Source organism: Balaenoptera ricei, chromosome 2, assembly GCF_028023285.1.
Source record: "Balaenoptera ricei isolate mBalRic1 chromosome 2, mBalRic1.hap2, whole genome shotgun sequence".
In the NCBI taxonomy this organism is placed as follows: Eukaryota; Metazoa; Chordata; class Mammalia; order Artiodactyla; family Balaenopteridae; genus Balaenoptera; species Balaenoptera ricei.
Genome location: NC_082640.1, coordinates 111,873,961 through 111,888,214, shown reverse-complemented (window position 1 = coordinate 111,888,214; position 14,254 = coordinate 111,873,961). Strand labels below are relative to the sequence as shown.

The following is a 14,254-nucleotide window of genomic DNA, read 5'->3' as shown; positions in this document are numbered from 1 at the left end:
TGATTATATTAAAATTGAAAAACTTTGGTCACCAAAACATGTAAAGTTTAGAAAGAAGAAAATAAATTTTTCTCATTATTTGCATGTGGTTTGATTATGGATAAAAAATCCAGAAGAAACTGGGGGATACATTTTTTAACTCAATAAGGAAGCTTAGCAAGGCTGCTAGAAAGTAACATGTAAGAGTAAATTTTATCTTTATGAAAGAGCTTCAAACAAGGAGAAACAGAATTTTTAGGAAAGATACCACTTATAATAACATAAAAGCATATCAAGTACTTAGGAATAAATCTAACAAAATGTAAGTGTTCAACAAATGTTTGTTGGATTGGATGGGATTGGTTAATCTGTTTCCAAGATATGTCAAAGCCTGTTGCATCTGACTTAATTATGGCACAAACAAGCTAGACTGGATTTGGAAATAGGAAGACAATAAAAATCAAAGTTTATTAAAAATAGTTAATACTGAGTAGAGCTTTCTTTGTGTACTAGACATTGAGCTAAGTGCTCTCTACATGCATAACCTCATTTAATCTTTATAATGATAATAGCTAGAATTTATTTAGTGCTTACTATGCTATGAGCTTTACATATATTATTTAATTCTCACAACAACCCTACAGGGTAGGTATTGTTACTATCTCCATTTTACAGTTGAGGAAATTGAACTTTAGAAAAATGTAAGTAATTTATTCAAGGTCACACGGTGTATTGGTTTGCTAGGGCTGCCATAACTAAGAAGTACAGACTGGGTTGCTCAAGCAGCAAAAATTTATTTTCTCAAAATTCTGAAGGCTGTAAGTCCAAGATAAAGGTGTCGGCAGTGTGGGTTTCTTTCTTTCTTAAAATTAATTAATTAATTAATTATTGGCTGCGTTGGGTCTTCGTTGCTGCGCGCGGGCTTTTCTCTAGTTGTGGCGAGTGGGGGGTACCCTCCATTGTGGTGCGCGGGCGGTGCTTTCTCTTGTTGCGGAGCATGGCCTCTAGGCGCGTGGGCTTCAGTAGTTGTGGCTCGCGGGCTCTAGAGTGCAGAGCTCAGTAGTGGTGCACGGGCTTTGTTGCTCCCCGGCATTTAGGATCTTCACCCGTGTCCTCTGCATTGGCAGGCGGATTCTCAACCACTGCGCCAGCAGGGAAACCCCAGTGTGGCTTTCTTATAAATCCTTTCTCCTGGATTGCAGGTGGATGTCTTCTTCCAGTATCTTTCCTGCTAAGCCTGTTAACTTGAATATTACCCTGATGATAAGTTCTAACTTGAGTAGATCTAGACTGTTTATAATGAAACCTGTCACCTTGCATAAATTAACCATGTTAAGGTCACAAAGGATACGAAAGTATCCCAAAGGAATGAAAATTCTTTGCAGTAGGTCCAACTAAACAAGAATGTGTGTAAATAGCTCGAATTAGCCCATGTTTGCTTGTGCGAAGTATATTAAAAGGAAACTTGATTTAAAAAGTTTAATCTAAAAACAGTGCAAGTAGCATCATTGGTCCTTAAAGAGACAAGTAGGTGAAGAGGGGGCGGTGCATCATTTCAGCACCTTTTAAGGTAAAGGAGGAGGGAATCATCATTAGCCAATCAGGCTCTGAGGCCACTTCTCAAAGCTACTTCCTGTCTCTCCACCTTCTCTCTTTCCTTTTGGTGGTGGGCAGGTGAGTGTGCACTTAATTTTGCTTCCTAATTGTTTTGAATTTCTCTTCAATTTGAGCCATTGTATCCTGGTGGCAGGCCTTTATTTCAAGCCAGCCTTGGAGTGTGGGTGAGCTACAAGGTGATTAATTTTGGCTGCGTGGAGATTGGAGGAAGGAAGTGAAATGATCTGCCTGGCTTGTTTCCACGTGGGCCTCTGCTGGACTGGATCTGCCTTCCTTCTCCGAGACAGGGTGACCTAGGAACAGTAGATTCTGCTTCATGTACATAGTGTTTCTGCAAAATGCCTGGATTCATTTTGCTTGGAGGAAAATGTACTGTTATTGTCTCAATGCTGTTTTGACTTCTGTCTCCCTTAGTGAGAGGGTAGATCTTGGGAGGAGGAGTTCAGACTAGTCAGTTTTAATTCTCCTGTATCTGCAGGGTCCAGGTTCTTACTGGGTTTGTGGGAGCTGCAGTGGATGTTGTCTTTGCCCTGGTCTTTGCTCAGAGCAGTTTGGCTTTCTTAGTGGGACTAGACTGTAAACTCTGAAGTCAGATGATTTTAATGAGCTCTAAAAGGAGCTCCCAATTTTAATGTCGGCACTGTGCCCTAAAAAGCTTAGGATATACTGAAAAAGATGAGGGGCCTTAGCGTAGTGCAAGCCTAAATCAAATTCCAGCACCACAATTTACTCCTCCAGTGATCTTGGGTGAGTCATTGAACTTAGCTTTTTAAAAAAAAAAAAAATTAATTAATTAATTAATTTTTGACTGTGTTGGATCTTCGTTGCTGTGCATGGTCTTTCTGTAGTTGTGGTGAGCAAGGGCTCCTCTTCGTTGCGGCGCGGGGGCTTCTCATTGCGGTGGCTTCTCTTGTTGCGGCACGGGCTCTAGGCGTGCGGGCTTCAGTAGTTGTGGCACGCAGGCTCAGTAGTTGTGGCTTGCAGGCTCTAGAGCACAGGCTCAGTAGTTGTGGCGCGCGGGCTTACTTGCTCCGCGGCATGCGGGACCTTCCTGGACCAGAGCTCGAACCCATATCACTTGCATTGGCAGGCGGGTTCTTAACCACTGCACCACCAGGGAAGTCCCAGGCTTAGCTTTTGAAGATCAAAGTATACAAAGTCCAAACACTAGTCCATGTGACATACCTTCTAGAAGTAGGCAATAAATTTATTGTGGATATTATTTTTCTCATAAAAAGTTTGCCTAGTGACTTTGAGTGACATACATTAGTCTGAATATAATGTATGTGTTATCCTTACAGGTAGAAGGTGTGAGAGAGACATAAACTAGTGCATGGAATGTGGTAATAGCCAGGCGTAGATCCCCCATAATCCTTATAATTCTCAAGCTTTATTGTTAAATTTATGTTATTTGAATAGGTAATACATTCACATTGTTCAAAATTCAAAAGGGATCATATTGTACATAATGAAGTCTCCTAAGCCTGATTCCCCTCCTCAGTAAGTGTTAATAATTTCTTGTGTATCCTTCCTGAGATATTTTATGTGTATATAAGCAAATATATGTACTTACCCCTCTTCTATATATGCTCTACCATGTATCTTACTTTTCCCACTTAGGATTTCCAAGTGAGAAAATATAGAAGATCCACATTCTTTAACATGGTTACATAGAAATCTATGTATGTACATACCATAGTTTATTTAACCTTTGTTGGTGTACATTTAGGTGGTTTACAATCTTGCTATTCCCTTCAAAATGAAAAACCTTGTACATAAGTCATTTGTCAACATATGACATTTCAGTTGGGTTTTGATATATTCTTGTTTATAAGGACTCTAAATATGCAGTACTTCCTCTTATTTTGTGCACATAGTGATGACTAGAAACCAACACCCTAAATATCTTGATTGAACAATAAAGTATTTTCTATCAAAACCAAAACCATGCTGATGGCCTTTGTGTGAATATATCCTTGCCCATTTCAGTTTAAGTAAGGGATGGTTTATTTTGTTGTGAACACATATTTAATGTTGAGAAGGAATGACAGTGTGAATCAGAGAAGCCACATGGTCTTCATATTCGCAAGGGCAGAAGGAGCATGCTTGCCATGTTTACTTGGCAAAATACGGGCTGGATATCTTTCTGAAATTATGGTGTTGAGTGAGTAAACTCATATTTTAGCATTAAGTTAGGAAAAACGGAAATGTTTTGGGGGCTGTAAATATGCAAAATAAAAGAGGAAGCCTTTGTGAATTCCTCCAAGGCTATTTTAAAAGTCTTAAAAGGCCCAGATCATGTCTTGTGAAACATCTAGTTTTCCAGTTAGGAGGTTTTGCTGATTGGGAGAAAAATTAGTTTTCAATGGAAGTATGCTTTTGTTGTTATGGAGTAATTTTATTTAGAATACATTGGAGTCTTCATTGCTAAGTAAAGAATGAGAGGAAGGGGAAAGCAAACTTTTTTTTTTCCTTAAAAGACACGAATCTTGGATTTGGAAGGGCATTTACGAGTACATGAGTGACTTTCCTGGCTTCAAGATTATTGTGAAAGTGTGAAATTTTAGGCAGAATATTTGCATTCTTATTAGCTGGTTGATCTTGGACACTTAATAGAAACAGCATACTAAATATTTAACTACATGCCAGCTACTGTGCAAAGTATTTTATATTTATTTTATGTCATTTAATCTTCACAACAGTTCTAAGAGGTAGGTGGTATTTGTCCTTATTTTATGGAAAGGGAATCTGAGACTTAGAGAAGTTGCGTAACTTGCCCCAGGTCACAGCAAATATATGGGGGAGCTAGGACTCAAATCCACTTCTGTCCAACTTCAAAATCCCTTATCTTAAACACTAAGCTAAGTTGCCTGCCATTTATATAAACCTTGCTTGTATACCTATAAAATGGAGATGATGTAGTACTTGCAAAATGAGGTACTATGTGGACATATATGGACAGTGCTTTATAAATTCTAAGATAGGCAAAGTATTATGAAATAGATAAAATATGAAGTGAACAGAGTAGGTTTTATTGCCTTTTCATATTGATTTTAAATCATTCCTTATTGCTGTTTTGACCCAAAGCCCTCAGGTACTATATTTTTATTTCATTTTTATTTTGCTCCACCAGCAGTGGGACTGGGATTGGGTGAAATGGTGGTCTCTTGGGGTGAGCTGTATGATCAGTCGGTGTTTCTGATCTCACCACTTTCATTTCATATGTGCCCTGAGTGGATTCCTCCTGCACTGAGAGGTTAAAACAATCGGTATTCTTGGCTAAAATAACTGACAGTGAATGGGAAATAAAATGTGGGTGTCTGTTCTGATAGTACAGCCTTACAGAGCTGTCTCTAGAAGAGGACGGTGGCAAGCAACCAATTTAGCTTTTACTTCCTATACAAAGTTTTGTGTTGTTTTCCTTCTGCTTCAGGTTGAAGATGGAATCCACTGAGGAAGGAAGGCCTAGGTCTTCAGCACCGTGTGTGCCAGCCCAGAAGCAGCAGTGTGAAAGCCTCTGCAACATCTGCTGTAGACCCCTAAAAATCAGGGGGGGTTGGATTTGGACATCCTCAGTAGGAATGGTTAAGCGCTGATGGGATCATAAACGTAAGTACTTGAACTTTGACCAAGATATGATGCCTTAAAGTGTTCTCTGTTTCACATGTGTATGTGCCTTTTCTATCTAAAAAAGATAGGTTCATCGAGTTACCGTTGTATCCCATAGTGTGAGATACACAGTAGGCACTGAGTAAATTGGAATGGAACTGAGTAAAATTGAGTGATAACATAACCTTAAAATAGAAGCATCAGCTGATTCAGTATTAGCAATTTGTGGTTGGTATCAGGCCTCATGAAGCATCTGTTCACATGTAAAATGTACCTTTTGCCCATGAGCACCAGTCCTTTGAAGAACTTATTGCCACAGGAAACAAAATGAGCAGGTCATTGATTGTTAATGGGGTATTTACAGAATGTTTACTTTAGCTCCCTAAACAACTCAGTAAATATACAATGGCCTTCAGGTGGTAGAATAACACTTGCTGAAGCGTGACTAGAATCCTGCAGGGAGCATCACACATTGGGAAAGGCATCATATATCATCAGGATTTATGTGCTAGGCTTTGTGCTATGTGCCAAGGACACAAAGACCAGGCCCTTTGCAATCTGGGTTTTGTTTGTGAGATGAGACAAATAGAGAAGTTACACTTTTAAATCTATAATTATTTTTGTGTAAGAAGTACTTGGACATGGACTTTTGAGGTTAGACAATGTTGAAACTCTCACAGTAAGAAATGGTGAAATCTCGCAATAAGTTTTGCTTCCTATGTTCCCTTAGTTAATTTCTCATGCTGCTGATCTCCAATACATTTTGAATAATTAAAGCACCATTCAAGTATAGGACAAGAAGGAGTAAAATAACACTTTGATTATATCTCTGAGTTACTTAAAACACCTCATTTTCTCTCTGACCTATTGAGACAGTATGCCATTCTTAATACGTTCTAAAGCAAACCATCTTTTGTAGCTCTGCTTCTTATTTCACGTAGGAAGTGGCATTGTGAAGTGAAAATATGGAGTTGTGACAGAATTGGGTTTAAATCCTAGCTCTTAATAGCTAGATGGACTTTTGAAATTTATTTAACTTCGCTGAGCCTCAAATTTCCTTGTAAATATGAGAAAAACTTTTGTTGTAAAGTTTGAAATGGTTTCAGTAGTTCTTGACAGATTGTAGGAATATTTAAGAACGATAGCTACTACTTCCTTTCTGTCAGCTTATTTTAGTCTTACCCACCCTTTAAGGCACTGCTGTCCAACACAACTTTCTGTGATGATGGAAATATTCTATATGTGTACTATCCAGTTTGGTAGCAATCAGCCACATGAGGCTATTGAGCAATCAAAATGTGACTGAAGAATTTAATTTTTAGTTTAATTTAAATTTAGGCTGTATGTGGTGTTAACCTATTGGAGAGTGCAATTTTTCTTTTATTGAGATATAATTGATGTATTACATTATATTAGTTTCAGGTGTTCAACATAATAATTCAGTATTTGTATATACTATAAAATGATTACCACAATAATTCTAGTTAAGATCCATCACCACACCTAGTTACACATTTTTTCTTCTTGTGTTGAGAACTTTTGAGATTACTCTCTTAGCAACTCTCATATATATAATAAATATTATTCTAAGTGCAATTTTGAGGCTCATTCAAGACCTACCTTTTTTTTTCATGAAGCCTTCCTTGACCAATGATTCTTCTTAACATTACTTGGTTCCCTCTCCCACTTATTTTGTACTTACCATAGACATTAATTTTCATGAGTGTTGTCTTTCTAGCTAGATTGTATTTGAGATTGCGGAGTTTTAAATTTCCCCATTGCTGCATGAAAAGGAACATGATAAAAATATAACTGTAACGTGTAGTTAATAATTTTAAATGATCATTAAATGTAATAGAATTTTCTAGTTAGTAATTAGGTGAAGAGTAGGGAATAGTATGAAGGTTGCTTACGGTGATGAGCTTTGTGTCTAGTCTGTTTCACTCATCATTTTAGGTGATGAGCTTTGTGTCCAGTCTGTTTCACCTAAAAGTTCAGATTACACTCAAGCTCTGGAAGAACATATTAAAGCCTCTTTCTTACAGTGCCATCTTGTGGCCGATTTGTGCTCCAAAGAATGCTCATTCAAATTTGCTATGTCAAGGGAAGGTTTTCTTAAGTTTATTGTGATAAAACCTTAACAGAAGTAGAGGTTAAATATAATTGACACTGGCTCAAATGAAATTGAAACATGCTTTGAAAAAAAAGCTATTTTACGTTGACTTCTCATTTATTTGACTCTTAGGAGTTCTTAGCGCCTTCCTTTTTTTTTTTTTTAAAGGATTTTGTGAATTTAATGACTGTGGTTATCCTGTGGTGGTTACGAGTGTTTTCTGCGATCACATACCCTGTGAACTTGGAGAGACTGGCAGTAACGCATGCCATTTATCCCATGGCTGCCAAGCTCTGTCTGCAGCCAGCACACGGCTCCTTCTTTTTGCATACCTATTCTTTTGTTAGACTGTTGACTTTTATAACCTTTCAGAGGTTGGTTAGATTTATCGTACAGTTTTACCCAAACTTTTAAATTTATACAAATAGCGGAGCTTGTACAGAAGTCCTGCCCTAGTCTGATACTGAGTTTGGGCATTTGATGACATCCTCCAAGTAGATGGGTCAATTTATACTGCTGAATGGAGATTCAAATAAAGAATGAACAGTTTTCTTTGAGGTTAATTTTCCTTGAGGTTATATGGGTGTGACTTGGTGTGGAGTAGGCTGGTGTGCATTCAAGTCTTATAGTCAGAGCATTTGCATATTTTTTTTAAAGATTTATTTATTTAATTTATTTATTTTTGGCTGCGTTGGGTCTTTGTTGCTGTGCACAGGCTTTCTCTAGTTACGGCGAGTGGGGGCTACTCTTCATTGAGGTGCACAGGCTTCTCATTGCAGTGGCTTCTCTTGTTGCGGAGCATGGGCTCTAGGCACGCAGGCTTCAGTAGTTGCGGCACGTGGGCTCAGTAGTTGTGGCTCACAGGCTTAGTTGCTCCGTGGCATGTGGCATCTTCCTGGACCAGGGCTCAAACCTGTGTCCCCTGCATTGGCAGGCAGATTCTTAACCACTATGCCACTTTCTTAACCAGGGAAGCCCCTGCATATTTTAAAATTTATTAATTTTTTATTTTCCAGAGATGATGCCAGATAGTTGATAAATCCTATAGCTCAACTTGATTCCTAGATACAAGCTGGATTCATTTGATACCACAGGTAAGTATAAAAGAAAACCTTCATTTTCACCTCATTTGAATTTCTAATCACCTAGCAATTTGGGGGGGCTCACTTTTCTTTCTTTTTTTTTTAATATTTATTTATTTTTTGGGCTGCATCGGGTCTTAGTTGTGGCATGTGGGATCTTTCTCTGTGGTGCGCGACTTGCCTCTAGTTGTGGTGCACGGGTTCCAGAGTACGTGGGCTCTGTAGTTACTGCACACGGGCTTAGTTGCCCCGCAGCATGTGGGATCTTAGGTCCCCCACCCGGGATTAGAACCTGCATCCCCTGCATTGGAAGGCAGATTCTTAACCACTGGACCACCAGGGAAGTTCCCGGGGGCTCAATTTTCTTAGTGGCTGAAATTAATGGTAGTTGAAGGGGCCTTAGTTCTAACCTTAATAGAGTTTCCCTGGTTTAGGGATGAGGAGCTGGTGGTGGTTTGTCCTTTACCAGTCAGTCATTTGCAGTTTGCCATGGTGAAACGCATGTTAAGTTCATGTTTCAGCTGATCGCCCTGATTAAACACATGCTCTGAGCAGACTAAACCTAGGGTAAACACCTGGAATTGAATTCTGCATCTTGAAATTTTTACTGGAATCTAGCCTGTGATGTTAGGTAATTCTTAAATCTTTGAATTATGAATTTGCTACTACAACATTTTGTTGTGCTTTGATCTTTTGTGATATCTCTTTGAGATAGACAGAACTTGGGTCTAGAATCCTTAATCTAATAATTCAAACAGTACAGAAAAAACACTGATAACTGGTATAATTCTATTAACTACTTAACTTGACAGTATTAAACTAATCACTATTTTGTTAGTCTATATATAAGATTAAGAGAACCCCAGAGTTGGTTAAATCAATTTTTTTTTTTTTCACACACACACACTGTATTTTATTTTTACAAGAGATAAATAGACTGACACCAAGCATTGTACATGGATGACCACAACCAAAGCAACAATGGGTTAAATCAATTTTTAAATCAAGATAATAAAATGCAATACTATACAATCACTAAAAGTTATGATACTGGTTTGTCTTTCTTGAAATGGAAGAGTATTCATGATACATTAATTTAAAAACAAGTTACAGAGCAATATGTATAATCCTTTTTCTGCTTAAACATTTTTATATGCTTATGTTTACTTGAGAAGTCATTTGAAAGGATATACTCAAATACAAGGGATTATTGTCTTTAGAATTGGGTTGTATGGGTGATCTTGTTAACCAGTATTTTCTGACTTTATGATATTCATGTATAATTTAAAGTTATTTAAAGCAACCCAGGTGGGACAGGCTCATATTCTTGTACCTGCAAGTTTCAGCACAGAATGGGGTTACATATGAGGGTGAAATATAGGAAATACAAATAATTCAAAGTAACATCAGCACTTGAAATAATTTTTTAGCTTTTGGCTGTGTCTTTTGCAGAAATGAAACTTCGGGAGACTAGATTGGAGTCTCACTTCTTTCCCAGCCTGGAACTCTTGGGAGCTGTAAGTCCTGGATATACAATAGATAATAATAGTATTTTTGTTTTATGGTAAGGCTTATGTTGAAATTGAGAAATTTGATATACATATGAATCTGTGAGAACTCAGCTTAATGACTTCATGGCTAGCTGCTAAGGTGCTACAAATTTCAATTTTTAAAAAGTCAACTAAACATGTTGAGAGGTAGCTTAGCAAAGTAGTTATACATGGCTTCTGGAGTCAGACTGTGTTCAAACCCATTCTGTATCACTTAAGCAGCTGTGTAACCTTGGCAAGTTTCTTAACATCTCAGAGTCTTAGGGTCTTTCTATCTTAGAAGGTGATAATTATAGTACCTGACTCAAAGGAATAATACTTAATTTGGAAGATTAAATTAGATAATAAATGTGTGGGGCTTAGAAAATTGTTAACATGTGGTAAATGCTCAATAGATGTTAGCTATTTTATCATCAGAGTCCATGTTTATATTTATCTTAGACTGTACTACCTGGCAATTTCTGACATCTGCCTAAGAGGTTATCAGAAATTCTTTGTTTTTATTGCTTATGTGCATCTTTCTGCCAGTTGGTCTATCCCTCATCATCTTTACCCCTAGCACACAAAGCCTAATTTAGTTCCAGAATTAGGCAAAGTATGGTAATAAGGTCTATAGTGTATATCCCTATATAACTGTTCCAATAACATTTTCTTAATTAATCTTGTTTTGGGCACTAATTTCTTTATCACCTAATTCCTCTTTTTGTCTATCTAGCTGGTCCAGTTGATACTTAATGGTTCTAGTTCTTGACTGACTTTTTAAAAAGTTAGATGTAGTGATTGTAGTGATGTTTCTTAAAACATTTATTAAAATGTTTATTAAAATGATTAGCGATAATATTTGACGGCTGTTCCTCTCACTGCTTGGAGCCTTCAGTAGTGGGATTTTAGTCTGTCATATATCTAAGCTGACTTGTCTTCACTCAGGGCACCATGAGGATGGGTTGGCTGTCCGTTAGTGCCATCTGATTTTTGCGGAGTCAAACAATTGCAAAGCAGGTGGTGATTCTAGGTTAAGAAAATATACCTGTGATTAAAAAAAACCCCACTAATTTTAAAACATGAGGATCTAATGTATAGAGAACCTTTTGATTGCAATTGCTTTTGAATAGCACTGATCTAGGGCTATGAAAGAAAGAGCTCTAATAATTCTGGGAGTTATTGTAACATTATACTCTGAAGTCATTCATGTATAAATTTTAAATGGTTTACTCAGTTTTCTATTGAGTAGTTATTCACACATTTCAGGGAAGTATTAAAAATATCTTTTTCTTCGCAGCATGAAGGTAGATGATTCTTCAAATTAAAGACGGACACTGACTTTTCTTACCAGAAATGGTTTATAGAATCAACTTTCAAAAATGCAAGAGGCAGCAAAAAAAATGAGTAAAATATTTTCTTCTATTATTCTTTGATTGTTTGCTAGATTGTAAACTCCTTGAAAGCAGGATAACTTGCTTATCTGTAATGCCTGGCCCAGAATAGATACTCAAAAAATATTTGAAGTTGGGCTTCCCTGGTGGCGCAGTGGTTGAGAATCTGCCTGCCAATGCAGGGGACATGGGTTCGAGCTCTGGTCTGGGAAGATCCCACATGCCGCGGAGTAACTAAGCCCATGAGCCACAATTACTGAGCCTGCGCATCTGGAGCCTGTGCTCCTCAACAAGAGAGGCCGCGATAGTGAGAGGCCCGCGCACCGCGATGAAGAGTGGCCCCCGCTTGCCACAACTAGAGAAAGCCCTCGCACAGAAACGAAGACCCAACACAGCCATAAATAAATAAATAAATAAATAAATAAATAAATAAAGCATGACACAAATTAAGCAATGTGAATACCATCAAGCTTTCATCATCATAAAAAAAATATTTTAAGTTAATTAAAATTTCCATAGAATTTTGTTTTTTTTAATCCCTGGAAAATAACAACCATTTTAATGGCATTTCAGCAAGACAATTACATGGAATAACTGGGACTTAAATTTTGACTCTGATGTATAAACTATCTGGATACCAATGAGTCTACTTAATATCTGATTATGATGCTTGATCCTTTAAGAGGCAATGAAGAATGGCTGCCAAAACAAACTGTGTATGTGAGGAATAGATATATAAAAGCTTACTAATATTTAGTAGGAAATCTTTTATTATGTACATTTCATTGGAAATTTTTCATTGATTTAAATTGCACATACCACTCAGGTATGATTAAAAAGTCTTTTTTTTTTTTGCTTTATATTTAATGTTGAAATATTCTCAATTGTTTTGGCTAAATTATACTTTACAGATTTTTTTGCCCTATATTCTTTATTTACATCCATGAGGGTATATTTAACATGCAAGGGATACAAAATATACATCCAAATATTGGAAGTTTGGTATACTTCACTGTGTTTTGGAATGAAATTTAATACTTGTGCTTATGCCAGAATCACACAAATGGTATGCAACTATAATAACTTCTGTTAGAATATGAAACCTATTCTTTAGATTCTTCTATTAAAACAAATATAAGTATCAAATTAGTATTAGAGTAGATGATGCTGACAGTCAGATTCAAAGATAATAAGGGGGGAAGATTATTATCTCTGAAGCTCTTAGAGAAATGTGGTGCATAAATACTCATAATATAGCCAATATGTACTTAAAATATCTGAATAAGATCAAAATCAAACTTCATGGTAAAAATACCATTTTGAAAGGTATAAGTGATATGTAAGCACAAATTGTGCTTTCAGAGTTTATCCAGACTTCTTAGGAAGAATGGATTAAAGATCTATAAATGAAAAGCAAAACTTTAAACCTGTAGAAAAGCAAAGACTATGACACTGGAGTACACATAAAGCACAAAAAGGAAAGATCGATAAATTTGTATACACTAAAATTCAAACTTATGTTTGCACATCATGTAACTGACAAAGTCTCCATTTAAATCAAGAAAATGATCAAAGGATATGAATGGACAATACAGAGATGAGGATCCCTGAGTAGTAATTCACATGAAAAGATGCTTTATCTAACTAGTAATAAAAGATTTCCACATTAAAACAACACTGAGATACCATTTCACTGCCATCAGACGGGCAAAAATGAAAACAAAACAAAACAAAACAACCTCGACATTTAAACGTGTTGCTGAGGCTGGAGTAGTGGGCTCTCATCTTTGCTGGTGGCAGTGAAATTTATGTTACTACTTTAGAGAATGGTTTGGCAACATCTAGTTTATTGGAAGATGCTTATACCTCGTCTTTGAGTATTATATTCTATAAGAATTCTTGACATGTGTATTCAAGGAGGCATGTACAGAAAGTTCATTGCAGTCGTATTTTTAATTGTAAAAGCCAGGAACTAATATCCGTTAGAAGAATGAATGAATAAATTGTGGTTTGTAGCATTTGGCTGTTAAAATAAATTAATACGAGGTATGTGTATTAACTTTACATCTCAAAAACAATGAATTAAAAATATGGCCAACTGATATTTGTTGTGTGAGAAGATTTAGTAGTTTTAGAACATGCAAGACATTCACAGAAAGATAGACAAGATGAAATGGCAGAGGGCTATGTACCAGATGAAGGAACAAGATAAAACCCCAGGAAAACAACTAAATGACGTGGAGATAGGCAACCTTCCAGAAAAAGAATTCAGAATAATGTTAGTGAAGATGATCCAGGACCTTGGAAAAAGAATGGAGGCAAAGATCGAGAAGATACAAGAAATGTTTAACAAAGACCTAGAAGAATTAAAGAACAAACAAACAGAGATGAACAACACAATAACTGAAATGAAAAATACACTAGAAGGAATCAATAGCAGAATAACTGAGACAGAAGAACGGATAAGTGACCTGGAAGACAGAATGGTGGAATTCACTGCTGTGGAACAGAATAAAGAAAAAAGCATGAAAAGAAATGAAGACAGCCTAAGAGACCTCTGGGACAACATTAAATGCAAAAACATTTGCATTATAGGAGTCCCAGAAGGAGAAGAGAGAGAGAAAGGACCAGAGAAAATATTTGAAGAGATTATAGTTGAAAACTTCCCTAACATGGGAAAGGAAATAGCCACCCAAGTCCAGGAAGCGCAGAGAGTCCCATACAGGATAAACCCAAGGAGAAACACACCGAGACACATAGTAATCAAATTGGCAAAAATTAAAGACAAAGAAAAATTATTGAAAGCAGCAAGGGAAAAATGACAAATAACATACAAGGGAACTCCCATAAGGTTAACAGCTGATTTCTCAGCAGAAACTCTACAAGCCAGAAGGGAGTGGCATGATATACTTAAAGCGATAAAAGGGAAGA

At 36.9% G+C, this 14,254-nt stretch overlaps 1 long non-coding RNA gene and 2 other non-coding genes across 3 annotated transcripts; all 3 read left to right on the top strand.

Moving 5' to 3' along the window:
* The first annotated feature begins 5,032 nt into the window (after positions 1-5,032).
* LOC132360535 (uncharacterized) lies at positions 5,033-12,043 on the top strand. The gene is made up of 4 exons (XR_009501123.1): positions 5,033-5,205; positions 8,335-8,412; positions 9,853-9,917; positions 11,230-12,043. It is a non-coding gene; the product is annotated as an uncharacterized LOC132360535 (long non-coding RNA).
* LOC132361475 (small nucleolar RNA SNORD126) lies at positions 8,882-8,958 on the top strand. The gene has a single exon (XR_009501762.1). It is a non-coding gene; the product is annotated as a small nucleolar RNA SNORD126 (small nucleolar RNA).
* Positions 10,793-10,940, top strand: LOC132361462 (small nucleolar RNA SNORA79). Its single transcript, XR_009501750.1, has one exon. It is a non-coding gene; the product is annotated as a small nucleolar RNA SNORA79 (small nucleolar RNA).
* Positions 12,044-14,254: the final 2,211 nt, after the last annotated feature.